This window comes from Heterocephalus glaber, unplaced genomic scaffold (genome assembly GCF_053883595.1).
Source record: "Heterocephalus glaber isolate CG9 unplaced genomic scaffold, H.glaber_assembly_v1.0 deba00001555, whole genome shotgun sequence".
Classification (NCBI taxonomy): Eukaryota; Metazoa; Chordata; class Mammalia; order Rodentia; family Bathyergidae; genus Heterocephalus; species Heterocephalus glaber.
In genome coordinates, this window is record NW_028258346.1 from 3,300,293 (window position 1) to 3,325,813 (window position 25,521).

Genomic DNA, 25,521 nt, shown 5'->3' on the forward strand with positions numbered 1-25,521 from the left:
AAGAGCTAAATGGCCTAGAAGAACGATCACATATAATGAAGTGGGCAAATTTGCTGAAGACACCACATTTCAGATGACTGCAAGTTAAAGCAAGAGAGTAACTCCTGAGGAACCCATAAAAGGAGGCTAGTGGGAAACTTGCTAATGAATGGAATTTAGCATCAGCCTACAAGGAACAAGTCGGAACATTTTGCAAAGCCCCGGGAAGGCCACATGAAAAGACTACAGTACCAGCCGTCCCTTGTTATCGCTGGCCACTCTGAAGGGGTCCCCTGAGCTTTCCTGTCCATCCATGTCTTGGAGCCTCCATGTGTCTCCAAGGCAAGCAATGTGGAATCACCCTCAGACCTGCTCTGGGGGTGGGATTGGTAGTTTTCTTCTAATAAGTCTCCTCCTCAATTTTGTTTATGAACAAAAGTTGTGCATTTGTTTTCTAGGGCTGCCATAATGAAGTACCACAGTTGCATTACTTAAACAGAAACTTATTTTCTCTCATTTCCAGGGGCTGTAAGTCCAAAATCAAGGTGTCAACAGGCCTGGTTTCTTATGAGGCATGTTGACTTGTAAATGATCATCTTCTCCTCTTCTCCCTGTGGGTGTCTATGTCCTAATTTTTTCTTACAAGGACAGCAGCCATGTTGTATGAGGGCCCACCATTTGAACTCAATTAAATTTACTTACCTCTTTAAAGACTTTATCTCCAAATACAGTCTAATCTGAGATACCAGGAGCAAAAGCTTTAATATGAAGAGGGGGCACACAACCACAGGAGGCAGCAAACCTGCAACGTAGTGCTGTCCTGTTCAACCCCCAGCCCTGGTGCAGAGGATGAGATGAGACCACTTGTCACAGGGAGCCCTTTGCTTCTCCTTATACTTCACATCTTCAGCTGTGCATCAAGTCCATCAACTCTGAAAGAGAGAAAGTGAAACAGGGGTATGGCAGGCTGAGAAAGGCACATGGAAACCACATGACTACTCATTCATTTTCAGGGAAATTGCCACTGACTGGATCAGAGTAGATCCATAAAGACGGTTCTCCAAATAATTTCCACTGCAACCCACCACCATTATAGCTTCAGTGAAAAAAAATTTACTGAAAACATATTTTAGAGTAACCAGAGATATAGCTGTACTCTTGCAGGGCTTACATTGCAGTAAGAGATTCTCACAATAAGCAAATAATTTAATAGATAAATAAATCTGTGTTGCCTACAGCAAGGCATCCAGCAATTACTGACTGTATTAATGGTGCTAGTTTTTTATCTCTCCTCTATCCATGTTCTTTGCCACATAAGTTTGCAGTTCCTCTCATCAAGAGATATGACTCACTTTGATCAGTAGGATGTTGATAGTTGTGACATATGCAGAGACTTGAGAAAAGCCTACTCATCCCATTTCTCATCCTACTGTTCCATCTGTTGCCAAGAAGCACCCAGGCCAGCCTGATGGAGGACTAGAAGACACATAAGAAGAGCTACCTCAGACACCATTGTACCATAAGTCAATTTCCAGAAAGCTGACAAACTTGATAACCCCCAGATACATGGACAACCTAAACTGGGATAAGAAAAAGATTCCATCTTAAATCATAAAACTACAAACTTAGCTAAATGGATATATATCGTTTAAATCCTGTTTGGAAGCACAGCGTGATTATGGCATGAGCTAACTGACCCAGGCACTGAAGGCTCCCAATAAATCTGCATAATTTTTAAAAGGGAGCATATGAGGCATTATTAACTTTTAATATCTTGGCTGACAAAGAGCACATAAGATCACCTTGTTATTTTCTAGGAGATAAAGGCTAAATAAAATTTTTACCCTATGGGAGAAAGGTAACATGCAAATTGGAGTGGTGAGAGCCATTGACTGACCTGCTTAAAATACTTCTGAGACTCTCTATGGCCTTCAATATAAAATTTAGATTCTTAAAAAAAAAATTAGATTCTTTATTCATGACAAACAAGGTCCACCTGTCTGGTTCCTGTAGTTTTCCATACAGATCCACTCTCTTCTGAGCCAGAGGTCTAAATCACACAGACTGTGTCCATCGGGTTCAGTTGCCTCCTGGCTTCTGATTGGGTTTGCCAATGGAAGGCAAGAGCAGAAGACAAAGATGGCAAGACTCATCTTTCTTTATGTCTTTCTTTAGGTTCCTCTGATGCTCTCTTCTCTCTGAGCTGTAGTTTGGCCATGGGTGCAGCATTTTGTTTTGTTTCATTTTGCTTTGCTATTTATTAAATACCATGGCTCCTAAAAGGTGGTTTCTTCCCATAGCCAAAGGTCTCACCATCTTCCAGTGACTCCTCTTTCCCACTGCCCTCAGGCCTAGGGATAGTACCACCTGGTTCTTAGTCCTGGGGGAATTTATTATCCCTTGATGCCTTTCCTTATTCCTGCCCAAACACTGTTTCAAAACAAAAGGCCCAGTTGTCATTTTTGAGGGTGCTGTTTCCTGCTATGACTTTTCCAGCCTTGCTTATCATCCACTGCTCTTTCCCAGACCTCAAATTCCAGCCACATCTGCATTGTGTGCCCTTTTTTGTTTGTTTGTTTTTTGGCCAGGCTCTCGCACAGTTTAAAAGTGTGGGCTGAAATATCACCTTTTCCAAGACAACATCCCTGACAACTGCTCTACCATCACTCCATACCCCCCACACACTGAGTCAGATGCTGCCCTTACGGGCTCTCATCACAGCGTCACCCCTCGTGTCCAGTGCTCGTCTGGGAATATGTCTAAATCTCCATGGAGAATAGAATAATCACCTCCCAGAGATGTTAGTTCCCAATCCTCAAAACTTGTGAGTCTGCTGGGTTACACGGCAAGAGGTGATCATGGTTGCTAATCAGACTTAAAGATGAAAGGCTTATCCTGGATTACCCACATGAGCTGCTTATGTAATCATACAGGTCCTTAACAGTGGAAGAGGGAGTCAGAAGAGTGCAAACTAGGGAAATGGCAGTGAGAGACTTTACTGGCTATTGTTCCATCCTTTGAAGATGGAAAAGGGAACCAAAAGCCAAGAAATGTGGGTGGACTTTAGAAGCCAGAAAAGGCAAGAAACAGATTCTCCCCTAGAGGCTCCAGAAGGAACAAGGCCTTCAGCACTTGGATTTGGCAAGATCTATTTTGGACTTCTGACCTCCAGAACTGTAAAATAACCAATTGTGTTGTTTAAGCCACCAAATATGTGGTAAGTTGCTACAGCAGCAATAGAAAACTAAATACTCCCCGAGTCGATGGTCAGATCCTTGAAGACAGGGATTGTATCTTTCATGTCTTCCAAGCTCCTCCTGCAAATCTGGTCTTGGAGAAGGCCTCAGAAATATTTGTTGAAGAAAGATAGGATACAGTTACCTAGATCCATGTAGCAATTGTTTATGTGAAAGAAGAGATCTGCATTTGCCCATAAAATTTTTAAAAATAGCTTTTAGTTATTAATCTACCATATAATCATTGAGAAAAATATCTCAGCCTATTGCCAAGGAGAACAAGGACGCAGGAATGTGAAGGCATTCACGCTGTCCTTCCTCTCAGGAAAGCAGCTGTGGTAACAGTGGCCTGCCTCAGGACATGCCCAGCTCCCCATATGGGCAGGGAAGGAACAGATTGTTCCTTCCTCTCGAGCAGCTGGCCCTGGTTTTGGCTGGATCTGGGTTCCTGGCCCTCATGGGCACTGATTGCTACAGTTTGGCAAGCTCCTCCAGCTCCAGCATTTCCAGAAGGGCTGTTCTATTACTAATCTGGAGTGGACACCTCCTATCATCACCATGATCTTGTTCTTATGGCAGCATCAACAACAAATGAGCTGCAAATCCCACAACCTGTTCATGAAATGAGAGCTAGTACGTTGGTTTAGAGCCCATTTGACTTTGCTGAGAGCTCTGAACCAGGAGCCAGGAACCCAGGGGTCTTGTCTGGCTCAGCCTCTGGCCAGCTATGTGACCTTGACTGACTTCCTCATGTAGCATATGAAAGGGGCGGACTTCTGCGGTTGCCGCAGGCTCTTGCATTCTAAGAGCCTATGACAGTTGTACAATTCCCAAACACATTGGTGCTTGGGAAAGGCCAGTGACAAACTGTCCTCACTGATGACAGCATTTCACCAAGACAGAAAATAAGAGCTAGCAACTGAGAAAGGGGAGAGAACAAAAAAACACAGAGTGAAAAGAGGAAGCAGGGACAGAAGAGGAAGAGTTTATTGAGCACCTGGTAAGTACTAGCTCCTTTCACCTACATCACTTCACACACATTCCAGGCCAGAGCCTCACAAAACTTTCCAACAAAATACCTCTGACCTGACAAAGAGTGACAAAGGCCCCTGTAGCAAGTAGGAAATCTGAAGTTTCATTTTATCTTAAAATTGGCATAAGTTTTGTGTTTTCCTCCATACAAAGGGGCTTCATTTCTCCTGTGGAATAACACTGTTGCTACAGGAAGATGTAGCATGTTAATCTTGTGATATACAAACCTCCAGCCCACTTCCATTTCTCTCTAATATGGGACCCTCCGATTCTGGAGGAAAGAACTTGAGAATTGTGAGGTGGGCTGGTAGGTTACCCAGTTTATTATAGCTGGAGAAAATAAAACTCAACCAAACCAAGCATGTTGCCTGCAGAAAATCAGCATGATAGGTCTATCCGGGCAGTTCTGCCTCCCTTGTACTCTGTGCCAAAGAGAGACCATGGCTGTTTAGGGCTCTGTTCACAACAGTGAAGCACATTAATACTCTGCACCATTGCCAGCAATTTGAAAAGACAAATTTGGGGTGTTTATTCTCAAAAGCAGAAGTTAAGGTAAGTTTCGGGGGGGGGGGCTAAAAGAGGGAGAGAAAAAGAGAAAGTGGTAGAAGAAGATGAAGGAGGGGGAAGGAGAGAGAAAAAGACAAGGAAGAACAGTCCTGGAAATTGTCAGCCAGTCAACTTAGTATGGAAATATGCCAAAATAAATCATCAAGTGGCTCCTTATTCCCAGCTTCCCTCACTCTGCAGACCATTCCTGAATGTGAAAGTTCTCCTGAGGCCCACCTTTGGCCCTGTTCCCTTCTCACTTCACATGACTTTCTCAAGCAATACCCATTCCCATCGCTTCACTTGCTACTCATTCTGTAATCATTAAACATTTATTTCCAAATGAAATATCTCTCTTGAGCTTCAAATTTGACCTGGATAGATCAAAGTCACCACAAAATAAATCTGTATTTGCCACCCATAGAAAAGCTCTTGGTCTTCCCTTTATTCCTTATTGAGATTAACAGCACTCTCATCCTCCCAAATCAGAAATGTGAGAATCGTACAACATTCTTCCCCTTCCTATCTCTACAACACCTCTCCTGCTTTAATTTTGTTTGAACTTTATTTCAACTTTCCGTTCCTACATTAATTGCAACAGTTCCAATCCTTAGCTCTCAATCAGACCATGGAAAGGGTCTTCCCATTGGTCTTCCTGATGTCAGACCCACACCCATCCCATCCAATTCCATAATCAGACCAGTGTAATGTGATACACGACATTCCCTGGAAAATCTTTCATGGAATCCTCTTCCAATGTACAACATAAAAACAGAAAGTACTTAGTATAACATGCAAAGCCCATCATCTGACATTTACCTACCTTTCCAGCTTCGTCTACCTTCTTGGTCTCTATTTCCCAGCCCACACTGAGGAACACCCTCCGTTCTATCCTGACTGAACCATTTCTTTGAGAGTGTTCTTTGCTTTGCCTGGAGAATTTCTGATTCTCCCATCTGCCCACCAAATTCCTGGCCACCTTCAAGGCTTTGCTTAAATGCTGTGGAGACTTCTCTGATTTTGCTATGTACACAAGCAATCCCACAGCACGACTTTTCTATAACGGTGTTAAGATATTTATCATACTCTATGATTATTTCTTTCAAATTGGGTTTCTGCAATTGGACTGAGACCTTCTGGTGGGTAGGGATTGCACTCTATTTGTCAATGTATTCCCTGTGTCTAGTAAAATGCCCTGAAAATGGTGGTAATCAGTGTGTATCATGAATAATTGATTAAATAGATAATGAGCAAAGAAGATGAATATGTTCCATATGCCTATGGACCAAATCCAAACTGACAGAACTCGAACACATTTATAACATTTATATCAAAGGAGATACGGAGCTCATCTAGAGAGCCCAGTGGCTGTGCAGGGCCTGGCACCTTGGAGACAGCCTCTACTGAGGTCACCCTAGGCCAAGCAGCATCTCTGTGTAATCCTAGAAATTCCACTTGGTCGGCATGCTCCATGGTGCTCGAGCTTGGGAGATTTCAATTTATTAATTAGCCGTAAAAATAAAACTGCCAACAATTTTGATTGCCAGGTTTTTTTGTTCTGTGTCAGAATGTTTTCCGTAGGAGAATCTGCAGGAAAAACAAGATTATAACCAGAAGATTGTTTTGGTGAACACAAAATTGGAGGAAGAACAGTCACTCCAACTTATTCATCTATCCAACTAGTCAGCACCATCTCTCCATCCTTCATACTCAGTAGAAATGGCCCCCAAAGACCAACCAGGGTGTCTTCTTCCTCGACAGTGGCAGAGATGCTCTGGAAAATTCTTTTTTAGCCCTAATTGCCTAGACTTTATGTCAACAAGCCCTTTGTGTTGACTGTGAAGACACAACAGACTAGATCTCAATTTTAAGCAGAATAATACAGACAAATGCATTCTAAAACTTCCCTCAGATTAACTAAATATCTCAGCCATTTATGTTCAAATTATTGCTTAGGGAAAATTTGTTTTCACCAAAGATTGATTTCTCTTGAAATAAGTTGTCCTAAGTTTTGAGGAAACCTTTTGTGTGTGACTTTGAGCTGAATTTGCTTTTTTTGGAAGTAAAAACAGTCTGGATTATTAAAGCTTCACTCTACCAGGAAGCGTTAACAGAGACAGGGATGCTAAATAGAAAAAAAAAATGATACTAAGTCTGTAATAGTAAGTAATAATATAAACTGAGCTAATACCTTCCTCTTTCATTTGTTGGGACAAACTTATAGAAAGGGAGGATTTCAAACCTTCTGAAAAGAGGAATCCACTACAGAGGACCGCCATTTGTCCACCTCTCCATCCCGAGGCATTTCTCTTTTCCACATGATCACGTGAATTTCAGGACCCGGATTGAAGAGACAGACAGACTGAGCTGGTAAGGGACAGGAAGCCTCCTGTGCGAGGAATAGGTTAGGGGTGGGATGAGAACCACTGGAAGAGGGGAAGTGCCTTGGCTGTTATATCCAGGAGTCTCCACAGCCAGGTAGGAAGCCCGTGGTTGTCCTTCTTTAGACATAGGATTAAAAGGTCACAAAGTGGTCCCAAGAATGCCCTGAAAGAAATAAATTTTTGGTTAAAGCACCCTCCTAAAAAACTCAAAGCAATTTCTCTCTCATTGGAATAACTTGAATGAGGAAAATCTTACACACACACACACTGACTTTCTTCTATTTTTTTCAGATATTTACAGTCAGAGAATCTGTTCTAAGCAATTTCTGTCTGAGGTATAATCAAGAGAAGTTCAGGTTTTGTGGGGTCTAAATACAATAGAGTTTCTGTAATGATTAAGAGCGACGTTCTGCCTTTGTACAGCTTAAAGACTCAGTGAACAACCTAAGGGACAGGTTATAAAGCCAGGAATCCAGTTAGGATCAGTCCTTAGTGGTCCACGTAAGACTTGATAAGGGTCTACACTGGCCCTGTGGGTGGCTGGCTGGCCATGAGGATAGATATGGAGTAGATGGGACAGCTATTGAAGCTAAAAGATATCATATTACCATGCTATGCTTGCCAATTGGATTAAGGGTGGTTTAAGGAATAGGAGAAGGAACACGCTAGCCAAAGAAACTGAGAAAGAACAGAGTACCAAGTAACAAGTAATGACAACTGAATGACTCCACATGCAACCTGGAATTGGACATTCCTAGGAAATATTAGTTAAGAAATAGTATGCTCCTCTAAAAGGGTAAAGGTCAAACAAAAGAAGGTAATGCATAAATTTGATAAAATAACAAATATTTTATCCATATTTATAATTTTATTAAAATTAAATGAAGAATTAAAAATGACTTTGTAATTATCCAAGAATATATTTCAGAATATAATGAAAATAAACTAGAAAAGAATGTTATAAGAGGAAAAGCTAAAGGCAGAGTTAAATCACCACTTTCACATTTTCTCAGGATAAAATGTGTTTTTGAAATAGAGACTCACACATATTTCCCTCTTAATAAACAAAAACTCAATTGATTGGAAGTCAGGACATCGGTCTCAGTCCCATAACTTAACCTATGACCTTTCAGAGATTATTTATACATTTTGTTGTATCTTGGAGTTCTGACCCTAGGTATGCTGGGACACATGGTAGGCAGCAAGGAGTCAAAGAGGAAAAGATACCTCTTATGAAATGTGCTCATTAGCATAGAATAAATCAAGATAGGAAAATCGGTTGTCCAAACTATGCAAGCAAAGACAATATTACTTAATTGCAGCATTCTTTCCCTTTGAACTCAAATGTAGTCTTTCATAGCTCAATACTTTAAGTAGCCATTAGCAAGCAAGAGTGGGGTCTATGTTTTGCATATCATTTCAGTGTCCCACGGGGCTTCAGATTACAATTTAATTCCCATTATGAGATATTAGGAGACTAAAAACTTAATCTGGCTATGGTATCTAGAGGGGGGAACCTTTGAAAACTGGTTAGGATTGCATAAGGTCATTTAAGTGAAGCCACAATGACTGAATCCTGGTGACTTCATTAGAGGAGAAACCACACACACACACACACACACACACACCCCTACCTTTACCTTGCCATGTGATGCCCTGCACCATCTCAACACTCTGCAAGCAAGAAGGCCATCCTTAGATAGGGCCCCATGCTTTTTGACCACTGTGGTCTTGTGTTATTAGCAAGAGAAAACAGAGTGACACAGTTAGCACCGCAGAAAAATCCTATCTATCATCTTGGTTTGTCAGTCAGGATAGTGTAGGTGATGCTATTGTAGGAGGTAACTCAAAAATCTCAGTAGCTTAAAACAGCTAGACAGATTTGATTGATGTTAACAGTTGGCTTAGGATTTAGTTCCTTATCACCATCATGCTCACTTCAAATGAAGCATTCTTTAGCTGGAACATTACTGGTCAAAGAGCTAAAGGCCAAGTATGGAAAATACAAACTGGTTCTTAATTTATCCACTTGGACATGATGCCCACACTTCTGCTCACCTTCTGTCAATCAAGATGAGACACATGACCACACCTAATGTCTTCTGGACAGGAAAGTACAGTCCCACTGTGTGCTTGGAAAGAGAGAGAGCCAGACTGTTATGTTGAAGCCCTGGTGAATATCACACTAGGATAGACACAGAGGAATCTGGCCTCACTACAGAGCCCCAAAACAGACTCAGTCCAGCCAGAGCCATACACTTAGGCACAGAATGTCATTCTGTTGCTAGGTGGAGAGTGGATACTAGGAAAGTGTGTATGGAAATTGTCCTGACCAGGATGAGGGTCAATTATTTTGGGGGAGGAAGATAATGGGGAAGTTTCTGAATATGTATTTCAAAGCAAAGATGACAAGAATTGCCAGTGGATTAGGGTGGAGTATGAGGGGAAATAAAGCAACTAAGGATGACCTCTAGAAAAGTTGTGACCCTCCACGGTGTACTACATATTCTCTGTCTTCCTAAATTCACCAAAGCTGCCTTTTCCTCTTTTCCAAACTGATAAGTAAAAATGTTCAATTGTTTTATGGTTCTTGATTGCTACTGTGGTTAGATGTTTGTTGTGTTTGTACATCATTTATGTTGCTTCTAGTGTGTGTGTTGCTTCTATTGTGGAAACACATTTTAGGCTAAAAATATTACTAGAAAAGCAATAAAGATGTGTATTCATGTTTCCCAATAGCATGTGAGTTTCACAAACATAAAGGACAAAAATCCTTGTCCATTTTAGTCACTACTCCATCTCTGGAGCCTAAAACAGTACCTGCCCTTCAGTGATGATAAAAACCACTAACACCTACGTACCTTGATCTGTGCCAGGCACTGTTCTAAGGGCTTCTTATACAACGACCCATAACAATTCACTGAAGAAACTAAATCATAGCAAGGTTAAATAATTGCCTAAAATCACAAAGCTAAGAGGTGGTGGAGTCGGGGTCCAACTCTGGCCCCAGAGCCCAGATCTTAACCACTGTGTTCTGCCGCCTGTCAGTAGTAAGTGCGAAAGATATTCAAGTGTCAATTAATTTTCCAACCTGTAAAAGATGAATAGTAATGTATTTAATCTTAAGTGTTTGTAAGGGGAAAATGAAAGTAATTAATAATTAAATTAAATCAAACAAACTTGCCAGGAAGATAAAGGACATAGTTACTATAAAGAGAAATGATCTAAAATCCATTTTGTTAGCAAATTGAGAAAAGGCTTAGTATAATACATGTTTGCTCCAGGATGATGCCTCAAATTCTCAGCAGTGAAATGCACTCATGGTTAATGATCTAGAGATGACAAATGAGACTCTAGAATGAATGCTGGTCTCCCAATCAGTCACCTTCTAATCTAGACGAAGCTCAAATCCACTCCATACATTCTACTAATTAACTCCTCAAAATGTTGCTAAGCACACATCCTCATCATCTTCTTAAATCCTCACTGTGGACCAGAAACTTTTCTCATTGAAAGGCAAGTAGACTACAAGGGAAACAACTCCAGCATTAGCTCCAGGGAGTGTCGAGGGTGAATCTCAGCTCTCCTGGGGACTAGCAGAGTGAACATGGGAGAATCATTAGTTTATCATCCTCTGTCTCACTACAAAAAGAACCAAGTAAGATTAGGTATCTACAGTGGTCAACTTGAGTGGACCATGTGCTGCCCAAACATTGGACTTAAAGAGAACGGTCAACCCTCCTAAACATGTCACACTCTGCACACATGCAAACTCCTTTCTCTCCACATTCCTTGATAGGTATCAGCAAGTTGAAAGAATCCTTATGATAGACAAAGCTATGGGAAGAGTGAGAGTCTAATTTCGAAGGCAGTATGTTGCATCTGTTATATTTCTGGCAGGTGGAAGCCAGGAGTGGCACATAAAGAGTTTGAAAATATTTTACACTCTTGAGGGCTCAATCAATATAATTTATATTAAGACCAAAAGAATAACAGAAAACTTAAAGGACATAGAAGATGAAAAGTAGAAATCCAACATGTAAACTATGAAAGAACATAAAGGGCAAAATTAATAATCAAAGTATAAGTTTTTTAAAATCTATGATTTTCAAAGAACTGATTAAAAGAATGTGAAATGAATTAAATTAAAAGACCTACCACTGTCTGAAGCTAAATAAATAAACCTAAGTGAACTCTGGAAGAGTAACTATAGAAATTCTTAAACTTTACGAATAAAGATTTCACCTTTCTCAGTGGGTTACAATTAAAATTTTTATAGGTTTCTTTATTGCCATCCCAAGACAACAGAGTTAGAGTTTCAGGAACCCCTAAAGAAAAAAAAGCTCAAGCTGTTAATTGTGGGCAAAAAGAGATTTCAAGTGCTCAGTCTTTTAGAATCTTACCGACATCTTTCCTGCACAGTCACCCAGGGTATTAACCAGCTCACCAAATCCCAGGGTGTGGTTCCTTGGATGAGAAATGTGATACAGGAAATGATGAATGGGTCCAGGAAAGCCAATTCTCTTTTCTCTTTTTCCTTTTTAAAAATAAGCAAATGTTAGTAGGAAATGATATGAGTTGATCCTGATAGGACCAGAAAGAATAATTAAGGGAAAAAGGGAGCCTGATATTTGCTGAATTATCTAACTAATTGGGGTAATTGTTTAAACAAAAGTAGAGCAAAATAAATCAAAAATAATGAAGGCAAAAGCCCATAGATTATACAAATGATGAACAGAAGAAAGGGGGAGTCACAAAGTACAAAAATGTCTTATCCTCCACAGAGAAGAGACCGAAGTAATTGTGTTTAAATGTATAGATCTAAACTAAAAATATTAGGCTACTAAACTCTTGCCAAAAGTAATTGTGGCTGATTTATAGTAATAAGTTAATAACTACTATGATTAGGAATATTTATGGCCTGTTTTAAATTAATCATAAGTAATGGTAAGTATGGGACATTTACCTTCTAAATTATTCTAATATGAAAAAGAAAACATTACAGCCTATCAAAATTCAAAATAGAAAGAAAAAAATGGATGTTCCCACTTTACAAAATAAAAAATAGAAAACAGAGGACAAAGAACATGAAACAAGTTAGTTCACTCATTGAGGTACACGCTATTTGATTATATCCATGTGTGAATTTATAGGTGAACATAAACCACGAAGATATTGAACAGTTTATGAGCAAATACTATTAGCACATTCTTAGAGTACAAAAAGATTATGTTGTGATATCTATTTAAATTAATAAGAACATGACTTTTTTAAAAAAGATTGATAGGAACTTAATAACAACCAAAAAATACAGACAACAAAATTTTTTAAAAGAGAAGACTTGACAAAAAGCCAAATTGCATTTAGATATTTTCATTTTCATAAATAAGATGTCTAAATTTTAATGAATATTTTAACTGAAATATAAATCAAAAAATTTTTAAAGTTACAACCTAATTATTTTGAAATTACTTTAGAGCTACTTATTTCAGAAATACAACTGATTAAGTACTTTAAATCTAATAAAAATCGCAACAGAAATCTTTAAAATAAAATTAATTTGTTTGACAGATGCTATATAATTGAATAATTTTATTCTCAATAGTGTACTCATTAAACTCAAGAACAAAATTCACCACTATCATTTGTATTTTACATAGTATTGGTGGTTTTTACTAATATAAAATATTATGAAAAATAAAAGTAATATGTGTTTAAAAAGGAAAGACAAATTAATAATTAAAGATGACATGATTATATTTTTTAATCCCAAAGAGTCATGTGTAAATCATTAAAAGTTACAGAAGAATTTAGGAAGTAAAATAGTAAAGTTCAAGATAATGTCATTATTACTTCTTTGTACCAGTAAAAAAAAAAATCTGCATTATCATTTTAGAAAAATATAGATCACAGTCCATTTATAATTGGAAGAGAAGAAAAAAACAGGAATAAGCCTAATGAAATTTGGAAAGTTTTTTTTAAGGTCTAGTTATTACTATCAGTAGTTTTTAAATTTTAAATACAGCAATTAACCATCCAGCTAAACAATTTTTTTATTAGTGTATGTTTGTATGAATTGGTGTATGAATTGGTACAAGCATGTAACATATCTTGATCATTTTTGACCCCATATCCTTAACAATATCTTTAAATATGTCAAATTTAACTTTCCTGCCCTTATTATTTTGTAATTGTGATATCAATATAGTTGAACAATTTAAGAAAATGCTGATAGTTTAAAAGAAAAAATAAACATGTAAGAGTAACTAAAAAATAAATTTAATTACTTCTACTGGTCATTAAAATCTATCATGAAGAAACAATTCAAATTGGGGCTACTTAAGCAAAATTTTAGAATTTCTATAAAACAAGAGTCCAGAAATGGGTCGAACTAGCTAATAAAAAAACTCAATATGATAAAGTAAGTGCTCTAAAATAATCATAAAATGATTTTAATAAATGATTTAAAAGTCACATATACTGTATATATACTTTATAGGGAAATGCATTCTAGAGATGTCTTGCAATATATACCTAAGTAAATTGGAGAAGGATTAAAGAGTTAAGTAGAAAACAATAAACTGAGTACATTAAGTGTTAAATGAAGCTCACCAACACCACCACTACTGGGATAATAAGACTTAAATTTACAAACAAGATCAATGTTGATAGAATGTGGCAGAATGTAAAAATGACCACAACATTTTGTAGTTCCTCTCATCCATTTCTGGAGCCTATTTTTTCACTCCTTGAATCTGGTCTTACTTTGAAAGTTGGTTTGGTCAAAAGAAGCCATTGGAAACCACAGTGTGCAAGCAGGGAAAGCATGCAAGAGATTAAGGTGCCTTAAGAACTTCTTCCTGGAGCCCTCATAATGGGTGCTGTTTGGGGCCCCTGCATCCTGGCCTGGTGGGTGGTAGGACACCATGTTGAGCACAGACTGGCCTTCCCACCTGACACACCTTTGATCAGTCAGCCCCAACTAACCAGGGAACTGGTGGTAAATACTGAGTGAGCCACAATCATTGCAGCCATTCAGTTGGGGCAGCCAAAATTATTGATCCATGTTCCAAGGGCTGGGAGTTTAGCTCAGTGGTTCCACTGCCTGCCTCCCAACCACAAGGTCCCAAGTTCGATCCCCAGTACCAAAAAACAATTGTTCATGTTTCGAGCCACCAACCATTGAGGTGGTCTATTATGCTACATAAATAACCGATCATATGAATGCTCAAAAGTAAGGGAAAATTATTAGTGGGGCATCTCTAAGTAACTGATAGAACGTATTATCTAGAAAAAAGATCACTCAGAATATATACAGGAATACTCACAAGAGGGTCTGTCAATAGACAGAAAAGCCATGGTGGGTTTCTCATTTGATCTCATGGAGATGAAAGCTATAAAGATGCTGTTAGTATTCAATTGTGGGAATCTAGCATGATAGCTAATTAAATTATCACCTATGGTCATCAAAAATGGAAAGATATATGAATTTATGGCATTGGGAGAATTGTTCAAAAATGTTTTCAGGAATCTCTCTGTCTCTCAGCCCTGACTTCTAGATTGGCTTCATTATTAGGATCTATATATTTAGATCCCATGTACATTTACAATTAAGATCAGCTTTTCTACAAGGTTTTAAAACTGGTGATGTTTAAAAGAAATTCTCCTCTCTCTCTCTCTCTCTCTCTCTCTCTCTCTCTCTCTCTCTCTCCTCTCCTCAAACTTGCCACTTACATGTCTTAATCACTTTTCTTATCTCTGGGACACAATACCCAATCCCTATAACTCAAAAGAGGTTTATTTTGGCTCACAGTTTGTAGAGATCTCAGTCCATAGCTGGCTGACTCCAAGGCACGATGGTATAGCAGAGGGGGCTGGCGGAGGAGAGCTGCTCACTGCATGGCAGACAGGAAACAGAGAGAGGGTCAAGGGAGGAGCCAGGGAGGCGATCAATCCTTCCAGACCACGCCCCTGACCCATCTCTTTGACCAGACCCCATCTCCCCCCATCTCTTGACCAGCAAGTCAGCTGTATGCTCCCAAAATCCAATCACCTTTCAAAAGTCCCACCTTTGAGCACATGAGGAGGGAGGAGTATTTTGTCCAAGGGATGTTGGACCAAAAACATTAATCGTTGGTTACTGTGTATGGAGAGAAAAGGCAAATATGAGAATGAGACAAGAGATGATCTGTTGAAGAGAGCTTCTTTGAGAAAGTTGAAAGGAGTGAACTGAAGAGCAAAGGTCGAGGGACTGGCCTTGAATCTGAGGAGGCATGTGTGCTTTTTTTTATGTATGTACATATGTACACAGGCGGCTCAAGGCCATACCTAATTAAAGCTAATGATATCTATATCACAAATGTGAGTGCAAGAGTATTACGTCATTGAAAATAAGCCATTTTCAAGCACCTAACCCTTTAGTTACTTGCACATTTGCTGATCCACAGTTAATATGGTAATTTTTAGTATTACTAATGAAATTTCTATCATCATAAAACATGAATTCATTGGATGCCCATTTGGCACAGCTATTTAGTGATTTTGAGTTCCTATGTTTGGGTTAGAATAAAATAAATGTCTAGATAGATCATAGAGGCCATGCCATATGTACCATAGTTAAAAGTGCAGTTATGGAAATAAATGGTCAGACCTGGGTTTGAATCCTGACTACATCACTTGCCACCTACGTGACCCTAGGAAAGTTATTTAATGTTTAATTCAGGTAAACTATTCCACAGAAGGCCTCAAACCTAGTAAGTTCTCAATAATGTTGTTTCTCTATGGTTTTGATTACGATTCTAGAACTTTACAGCCAGCACTTTATATATGACTCTCAATTTCTCATCATTCAGATTCTTTTCTAGTTCAGTTGGAATCAGTCAGGTTTTCTTGTGCATTATGCAGTATAATATATAAATACAGAAACACAAAGTCACGTAAGTAACCAACTACTCTGCATTTGTTTTTTCCTATCCTCTAGATTTCCCTCACCCAGAAATCCTTCCCAGACAGCCCCTTTAATAACTGTAGCTCTTTCAGGATTCCTCGCCATAGTGAAAGAATTCAACCATATTTATGTTGTCCAGTCAAATACTTGGTAGTTTCCACTTTTAAGAGCATATTTTCTAAACATCTCTGGTAAATGGAGATTTTGACTTTCTGCCCGGGACACCCTGAGAGCTGCTCCTACAGAAAAAAACTAATAGGATAATAAATCCCAAGTCCTTTTTTTCTCTCTCTCTGAACAAGAGTTGTTTTAGTTAAACTCGCATTCACTTTTCTCTGAAGGCTGCCCGGTCTCCTCTCAGACCATTGTGTTTAATACAGGACTTTTGACTCAGCCGTCATTACTCACACTTTACTGATTTTACTTTAAACACTGTTGGGTAAAACGACAATTTATCAAGACTGTTTTGCCTAGCAGTTGGGGATAATTTATTTTTCTGTTGAAGGATTTGATATTTATTAGCGCAGCAGCAAGCCGGTCAGCAGGGATCCACACTCCAGGGGACGGGCTCTGGGTCCAGTTTTGTGGACTTCTCCATCCACCCTCTTCTGCTCCGGAGGCAGCAATTCTAGGGCTCTGTCTCTTGGAGAAGGAAGTTCAGGGTGCTCCCTTCCCCAAAGGGGTTGGACCCCCAGCTGTGAGGGCCCGAGGCCAGCCTTCCCCAGTCCAGAGGTGCGACCTCAAATCCCTCTCTCTCTTCCTCAGGAGAGCCAGCAAGACCTACGGCATGCAGACAAGGACTCATTACAGAAATGCGAGCATCTGTGAGGAGAACGCCTGGCCTTGGCAGCCAAAGAGCATCTGGTTGGCAAGAGATTACTCAGGTAAGTTGGGCCTATCTGAAAAGTGGAGAATTCCAAGCTTCTCATCCAATGGGGCAAGTCTTACAGAGAGCAGGCAGCATCTTCAGAGTGCAATCGGAGGCTTTCATACTAGTTTGCTATAGTAGCAAAGGAAAAACTGAAAGGGAAGGGAAGACCTCGGGCTTATGGTATGCCTGGCATTGTGTTGGACTTACATACATCATTTCATTTACTCCTTGCAAAAACATGAAGGATGAGTATTGGTATCCAGGGGACTCTGGGAGGTTATGCAAAGTGCCTACTTTTCCAAAACAAGTCAATGAGAAGAAAGCCCAGGAACAAACCCAGATCTGTCTGATCACATGTCATTCTGCTCCCCCAGACTCCTTCCCTACTGAATGAGAGCCTTGGTCACTGACTCCAAGGACCTCAGTGTGGTACCTGCAGGTCCAAGCACTGCAGTCTCTCCTTGACTTAGGACACTATCTCCAATGGAAATAAGTGGCCTGGGACACTTAGCTAAATGATCCATTTAGCACTTAGGTCATACTTTAGCATACTTAGGTCTATACTTTAGCAGGAAAGTATAGAACATCTTTCCCTCCAGATGGAGGATATAGGACATGGCACAGCTAAACTGTGATGTTTCAAGTTTTCACACTTTGGAGGGTGAGTGTTAAAGAATGCTTTTGTGCAGGGCCTGTCAACTCACAGAAGTATAAGCATGTGAACATATACCTGCAGGAGGAGAGAAGGAAGATGAAGGCTGGCAGGCTGGAAAAGAACATCAGGCCATAGCCTTTCATGCCTCCATCACAGCCCATGCACCCAGCTTCAGGGGCTAGGAGATCTGCAATCTGAGAAGTTTCCCAATGTTTGTGGTGAGTCCAGCATGTGCTGGAACTAAGACTGCAAAACCAGATTAGGAATGGTCCTCATTCCTGAAGAGTTTTTCATCTCTTTCCCTGGAGAAGCTGAGGAAATCCCTAAGGTATCGCCAAGAAAAAAATCAGGGAGAGACTTGAGGGGAAAGGAAAGGGAATGAGAGGCACTGAAGACAAAGTTCCCCTCCTCCCAGCCCTCTGTGGGGAAACCACAGCAGCTGCAGCCCAAGCAAAGGTGAAGCCCAGTCCGAGCAACCCTGCACCTGGAGGGAGCCCTGCAGGCCCCAGAACATATTGGCAGGGGTACCCTTCCTTATTCCCTAAGAGCCCATTTGGAGGAGATGAAAGATGGGTCTCCACCCCCTCCAAAAGGGCTCACATGGAAGGAGGAGTAGAAAGGAATTAGACTCTTCTCCATCCGACTAAGATGACACTAACACCTGGAAGGAGCTACCTCTTTGTCAACTCTGCTTTCTCCTTCACTGCTCCTCTTCGGTGGCACTCTCTCTTTGCCTCCCACCCACCACCCACCCCAGCTGGGATTGTGTAATGCTTCCCTTGAAAATGAGGTGGGGAAACATCCCTTCCTCACAGGCAGAATAAGCGCCTCAGAAAACAAACTCCCATTCTCAAGGAATTCCCCAGCCTTGAGAAATTTGGTGGAGGTTCCTGGAGGACTCAGATGATGGTAGACTGACAGCAGCCCAAGGCCAAGCAGCAGATGGTGCCCGAGTTCCAGCAGGACTGCATCAGTGTGGCACGTGGGCAAGGCACAGGCTCACTCAGACTGACCAGCAGCTCATCAGAGCCCCAGTCCACAGGCTGCCCCTGCCAGCCAATCAACACAGGTCCCAGCTCATTGTTTTCTTGAGTTCACCATCAAACAAAATTCTTTCCAGAGCCTTGATTAACCTTATTAGAGCTAATAAAACTCAAAGTACTTCAGTATGTCTGAATGTCTTCATTTTCTTGTAGATATTTGTGGTTGGGGTATTTTTTGCTGTCAGTTTTCAATTAATAAAGAGATGCAGCAAAAAAGAAAAGAAGAACAAATTAGGATTCAGAAGCACTGCTTCTTAATAGTCAGTAAAAGGTACTTAAACCCCAGAAAAGGCATCAGTTGTAGAAGATACCTCCCACCTTTTCACATCCAATATCAAGTCAACACTACCTGTGGGATGCACAATGCCATGCCAGGCCATTCCGCAACATAATATTTCATTCTTGGCACAAACTGAAAATCTTACCGATGTGTACCCATATTTACCAGAATTGTTTCTGTTCCATGGCTTGTGTGTGGCCATGGACTGACTGTATGTTATCCATTAATGATGGGACATCAACCCTGGGTGTATTCTGGGTTCAGTGAGCAGTTCTGTATGGTCTGGCAGAGCCCAAGGCTTTTTGCCAAAACTTTGCCACATCCCCTGTGTATTTTAACAAAAATACCACCCATCTGTTTCTGATTCATTTACATTTAACTCATCAGATCTCATCTTGCCAGGGCTGACGTGTCCCAAAGGCTCCGCCCTAGTAAGCCATGTTGAATCCTTCTTTCCTGAGCACCAAGTGGTTCTGTTTAGCCCAGAGATGACATGCTACACCCTCAATGTTGGAAGGGGTCCATTTGGGCTGGTGAGTCCGGGAGGACGAAGCTCCAGATTCCCAATCTCTGGTTCTTCAGTCTCCAATGGGCTTGGAAAAATGTCTCCACTCATTCACAGGGCTGACTTGGTTGAACTATAATTGTTATGGCACAGGAGTGTGAATTGTGTGATTGTGGCTATGTGTGTGCATCACTAGCTGTGATTAAATGTGTCTTGTGATGAAATTCAGACTGGGGGTCAGCTTCACTTCTCTGTAGACCAACAAACTGGCTGACTTTGAGATCGGCGCTGAAATGAATTCCTCCAGTGACTTCCATTGTCTTGGCTTTTGTCCACCTGTAAACCAGGAGCAGAAAAATGAGAGGCAAGGACTCTCACAAACAGGAGCAAGAACTCAAGTTCTGGAAGCTCTCCCAGTATTCTCCTCTCCAAACAGGTTTATCTCCCACTGGGGCAACCCCAAGGGCAAGTCCACTTGCAGCATGAACAAGTAAAGACGCATGCACTGTCATTTCAGCTTTGATGGACACTGGTAAGGGCCAATCCACATACAGCCACCCTCCAACTGGAGCTCACAAAACACCTGGGCCATCTAAAGCTACCACTGCAGCCCAGACAAGAGTTGCCATAGTGAGTGCTTTTCCCAGGCTGTCCCTCAAGAGATGTAGACAGCTACATCTGTACTGTAGCAAACCCAGAACTAGCTTTTCAAACAATGCCATCGAAATCTTAGTTATTCAGCCTTCTACTACCTCTGCCAATATTCACCATGAAGGAATCAATTGAATCTACCAATCCGGTTTTCTGTGATAAATTTCCTTTTCCTATAGACTCGAATTGTCCCATTTTTTCATAGCTTTGTAACAAGTCCTGAGGAGCACATGTGTGGAATGATGTGGAGTAATTGGGCTTACAGGTTAGAATTCTTAAGGAAAGGACTTCTCAAAGTGAAGGACAGCAGTGTCTGCTAACTTCACAAACAGGCACTGGGGTTAAATAATGGAACAACTGCAACCTAGAAAGACAGGAGACCTGCACGTGCTGGAGAAACAGATCTTACCATGGTGAGGGCTGGGACATATCTTAGTGTTATGAGATATGTGATATGTGATTTGTTGCTAATAATAAGGGACTGGAGTTTGTACATGATTGCCTTTTAAATAAAACTCCAGTTGAATCCCCAGCACCTTAGAAACAACCTTAAGGTTAGTCCCATAATAAAGTCAATTTAAACTGCTGGATTCCCTGATGTGCTGTGAAGGAGAGAGGAAGGGCTTGTGTTACTTTGAGGGCTCCAAGAAGCACACATGGACCCAGTGGGTGCACTCCTGGGAATGTGTCCTGCATGGGGACATCACCCATCAGCCATGCTGTAGCAGACATCTGTCGGGAACCTCTACGCTCAAGGGCTCAGCACATGTCATGGTTGGGATCGTAGGGCTCCTTGTCACTTTTTAACATATAGAGATTCCACTTTATGTTTTTTCCCCATTTACTAAAAAAACTAACATTCTGTTTGCTATGGAAAGCAAACTCACAGGAAGAGGTAGTTAAGAGTTTTAGTGATAAAAAGAGTTTTACTGACCAAAGTAGCTTTTCTTTTCCGCAGGATATTTAGGAAGGGAGCTTAAGAAGCGGCCATTCTCTTCTCTCTCCCTCGCTTCCTTTCCCTACCTCTCTGCAGTGTATGTGTGCACGTACACTCACATATGTGTGGTCCTGTGAATGGCTGGTTAGTTGGGGGGGTCATTTTTTGTTTCGTTTTCTTGCAGTACTGGGATGGAACCAACAGCCTTTGCACTGAGCTAAATCCAAGGCCGGTTTTTGTATTTTTTTATTTTGATTCAGGGTCACACTAATTTACTAAGTTCAGCAGGCTGCGTTTGAATTCACGGTCCTCCAGCCTCAGCCTTGAAGAGTGCAGAGAGCTGGGATCATAGGTGTATGCTACAACACAGTTTGGTTGGTTAGGTTTTTAGTGTAGAAGATGACTTAATGATTCTGCAAAGCACTGGCACAAGTATCTGAAATAAGATCTGGAGAAACATCCAGCACTGTGCAGATGGTCTGAAATAGAGTACTACTGGCTTCATGTGCAGTCTGTGTATGGAGACTACTCAGCCTTATATTTCATAGCCATAGCTTGGAGTTCCCTAAACCCCTATTGCCATGCCAGCCTCCAACTGGTATCCCCCAAATATATACTATGGTCAAGACCTAAGGCCAAATGTGACAATCAATATGGGCAATGTGAAGCTCACAGCTCCGCAGGCTCCTCCTTATAATCAAAAACACTCACTGCCAAAGAGATAAGAATCAGCTCTGCACTGGCATTTTTAAGATTCCCAGTCTCTGGATAGCTGTGTAAATCTGCATTACCCATGAGGGTACATTATGAATCCCAATGAGGAAGGGGATCTCATGGGTCTCCAGACCAACAGGCAGGGCCATTCCATCTGTTTCTCTTCGGCAAGCACTCAGGTCCTCTGTTCTTTACCACATGACTTTGACATAGAGGCTATACTTTCAGCTGGACAGATCCCTGCCACAATCCATTAGTCAAAAGAAATGTAGATACCTGCTGTCTTTTTACCTACAGCCACTAATGAGAGAAAATTCAGGGTCAGGTGGACTACAAGCTCCTAATGACCCAACTAACTACTCTAGCTACTGCAGATGAAGTTTGCTTATGTGTCACTTTCCCAAGTCTTCCCTCTCCTAACCACCCTTCACCCTGACTACTTCCCCCCCCTTCTTATTTTTGCATTTTTATGGCTTTATCAGCCCAGAATATTTCAGCTGCTAGGAGGAAAAATCTAACACAAACTAGTTAAAACAACAAGGACTTTATAGGCTGAGTAGCTGGAAGTCCAGAAGTTGACAGGCTCTGCTTCTGGTACATCCAGGGCTCCATTTCTCTGTGAGCCTCTGCCCTCATCCATTTGTGAGCTTTATCCTGAATCTGACCCCCCTCTGGCCAAAAGGGCAGCCAGCAGTAAGAGGAAGCAGATCCCTCTCCTTATTCACACCCATTGGAAAGGAGACAGTGACTTCTGCTCTGCTCTCTTAAAGACAAAGAAGTATTTTCCTGAAATCTCCCGCACCCCTCTGTCCACTTTTCTCATTGCTGGAACAAAATACCCAACACCCACAACTTCAGGAAAAAGAGGTTTATTTTGGCTCACATTTCAGTCCATAGTCTGCTGGGTCCAAGGCAGAACAGCATGGCCGAGGAGTATGGCTGAGGAGAGCTGCTCATGGCATGGTGGATGGGGAGGAAGCAGAGAGTGAGGAAGAAGACAAAGCACTCCAGGTCACTCTCTCAGTGACCTGCTTCTTCTGGCCAGATTCCACTTCGTAACAGCAAGTCAACTATAAAGCCCCATAATCCAATTGCCTTCCAAAAGCCCACTAACAAACACATGAGGTTCTCAGGGGACATCTAGATAAAACACTCTCCCAGACCAGAATTCAGCCATATGCCCATTCCTAAAGCAGTCACCAACAGTAGAAACTATTCACAGTTTGCTTGGATTTAGTCTCAGTAAAATCATAGGCACAAAACTAGGATATCATCGTGAAGAAAGAAGAGAGTGGAGGCTGGATTGGCAATCAGCAATGCTCAGTAGAGAGACTGGGTATGTTTCCATCATATGTTTAGATGACACATTGATGTAACAATTGCCATGCTGGATTCTAGAGGCTCTGAAGAGCCTTTTTGACCTATGGAGACCACACCTGAAAGTTATCATGGATTTGGGGGTTCATTTCCCTCTCACCAGGCAGTGGTTTCACAATGAAGTAACAACCAGGCCTTAAAGTTTGTCTGAACTTATACTCCCTTCCTAGATAAGTGGCCAACTCACATTCCCATGCCCCTGAGCACTCAGGCCCTGCATGCAAACTCCTTTCTCCTAGAATTTCAAAGGGCTGGCCATTCCTCAGGTAGGGAAGGCCACTAGGCAGAGCACAAGCACATGGCTCACATTTCCCTGCTCACAATATTTTTCTCCATTAACTTAAGCAGCAGCTGCTTTTTAGAGGACCATGTTTGCTTATGAAGGCACAAACTGTTTCTGAACGCTGGAATGGTCATCTTCAGACTGACCAGTGTGATATAACCTCTTTGGAATCAGACTTCCGTGGCCCTGACTGCCCTTGTTGATTCTAAACTGGGACCTGGGGTTGAAGAATCATCTATTAACATGTAGGCATAGCAGTTTCCTCCAAGAAAAAGAAGAAAGGAATTGAGATTGCTATCACCAATCCCTTGACATTGGCTGATCCAGATTTGCTCTTAACTTAGCTAACTCATTCCTTATGTTCATGGCCTACAAGATTCCAGAATCTCCCACTACCCTTACCTCATCTGTGCCCAAGGGTTCCTTTACAGGTTCAAAGCTATCCTCGAAAACTGCCCTCAGGAGCCTTCCTGCCTGCTCACATTCCAACCTGGATGGTCCTAATCTGTGACCTCAGTCAACTCTAGCTCTCCTTCCTCCATTCTGCCAAAACCAGTACTTCAATGCTACTATTCTTAGATTCTTGACTTTCACTTGGACACATCTAGCTCCAGCTCTGCTATTTCAATCTGAAATTCTGTTCAGAGTACATTAGTTTGCATAATTGAAAATACCACACAGAGTGGATATAAATGTGGCCTCAATCAATTACTATGTGAATTTAAGCATATTTTTTACCTATCATCATGTAGTCAACATGAATTTATTAAGGGTATGTTATTTGTTAAGCAATGAGCTAAGCCCTGAGACTCAATTCCTTCATCTGTAAAAGAGAAGCTAATAATAAAATTCATCTCATAGAGTTATTGTAATGATTAAATGAGATAATTAATGCATGTCATTTGCTTAGCATAATCCCAGATGCATAGGCAGCATCCATTAATGACAGTTATTGTGCTGAAAAGACCCCAGTTCATCTGCTCCTCCCTACAATGTAACCTATCTGAGGGGTTCAGAAGTTCCTCAGTCCTTTCTTCTGAATTCATCCGAGTTTGTCAGCTTCCTGGAAGTCCTACAGCAAGAGACAGGGCAGCAACTTAGAGTAGTTCTGCTGGTAATGTCAACCCAGCAGTGTTCCCACGCTAGGTTCCGTGCAGGCACAGGGTTCAGCCAGCCCCAGGCTCAAGTTCCAGGTGCTGTGTCACTAGTTTGCCTTAGAGGATGACTGTGCTTTGCCTGTGTAAGAGGTGTGTGCCTTTACCCATCATTGGTGCATCACTGTTACAAACTGTGAGGTCTGCTAACAGCAGCAGCAATTGATCAGGTTTCAAATATGCCACATTCTCCCAGATTAACAGATCTCTCCCTCTCTCTCTCTCTCTCTCTTCTATCCACATTCCCTATCCCCATTCTAAAGTGCACTTGATTGCTTACTTTAATCTAACAATTTTAAATTAACTCAAAACTTCAGGAGGAAAAAAACAGCTGGAAGCTTATATTTAAGGAGAAACAGGAGTGGAAACTTACCACATGCCTTGCTGTGTGCCATGCGGTTCGCACGGACTGTTCGCTGCCCACAGGCAAAGCAAATGAAGGTGTCTCAGTGCTCTCCAGCTTGAAGGAAGGAAACAGATGAGAGGAGCTGGCTTAATCTCATCCCAAATTTTCAACTTCTGTGAAGCTCCTTGAAGGAAAGATATAAGTATTCTGTTAACAGAAAATAATCCGTTAAGTAGGGCTGCTTCCTAGAATCACATACAATCTCAAGAGTGCTAAGGAAATCCCTTCTTCTAAGACAAAATCTGTTTTAACAAAAATGGTGCTGATTGAAGCATAGCTACTAAGACAGAGAGGTAAGTGGCTTATTATCACTGACTCTTCTTCTCATTTTACAAATGAAAATAAAAACCCAGGACCATTTCTGTCCTATAAAGTATCTCACACTAGCCCATCATGGTGTTTGAGAGACTCTGTTTGTGCTTCTTAAGAAAACTCCTGAGAAGATATTTGAGGAAAGGCAGCATAACTTTTGGTAGGAATAGCATAAAGCAGTCAGTCAACAGGGATTTATGCATCCTATA

General features: G+C 41.1%; 2 long non-coding RNA genes across 3 annotated transcripts in view; both read right to left on the minus strand.

The window, feature by feature from the left end:
* LOC110350329 (uncharacterized) overlaps nt 1–10,284 on the minus strand; it is an 89,279-nt gene extending 78,995 nt beyond the window's left edge. The window contains exons 1-4 of one of the 2 annotated variants that reach the window (XR_002396814.2): nt 9,236–10,284; nt 7,036–7,340; nt 1,332–1,455; nt 782–911 (exon numbers count right to left, since the gene is read on the minus strand). This is a non-coding gene — a long non-coding RNA (uncharacterized LOC110350329). Of the gene's footprint in view, nt 1–681; nt 912–1,331; nt 1,456–7,035; nt 7,341–9,235 lie in introns of both variants that reach the window. The other variant, XR_002396812.2, reaches the window with a different exon arrangement.
* A 4,603-nt stretch (nt 10,285–14,887) lies between these two features.
* LOC147824067 (uncharacterized) lies at nt 14,888–25,131 on the minus strand. The gene is made up of 3 exons (XR_015442844.1): nt 24,968–25,131; nt 15,247–19,814; nt 14,888–15,072 (listed from the first exon to the last, which is right to left on the minus strand). It is a non-coding gene; the product is annotated as an uncharacterized LOC147824067 (long non-coding RNA).
* Between the last annotated feature and the right edge of the window lie 390 nt (nt 25,132–25,521).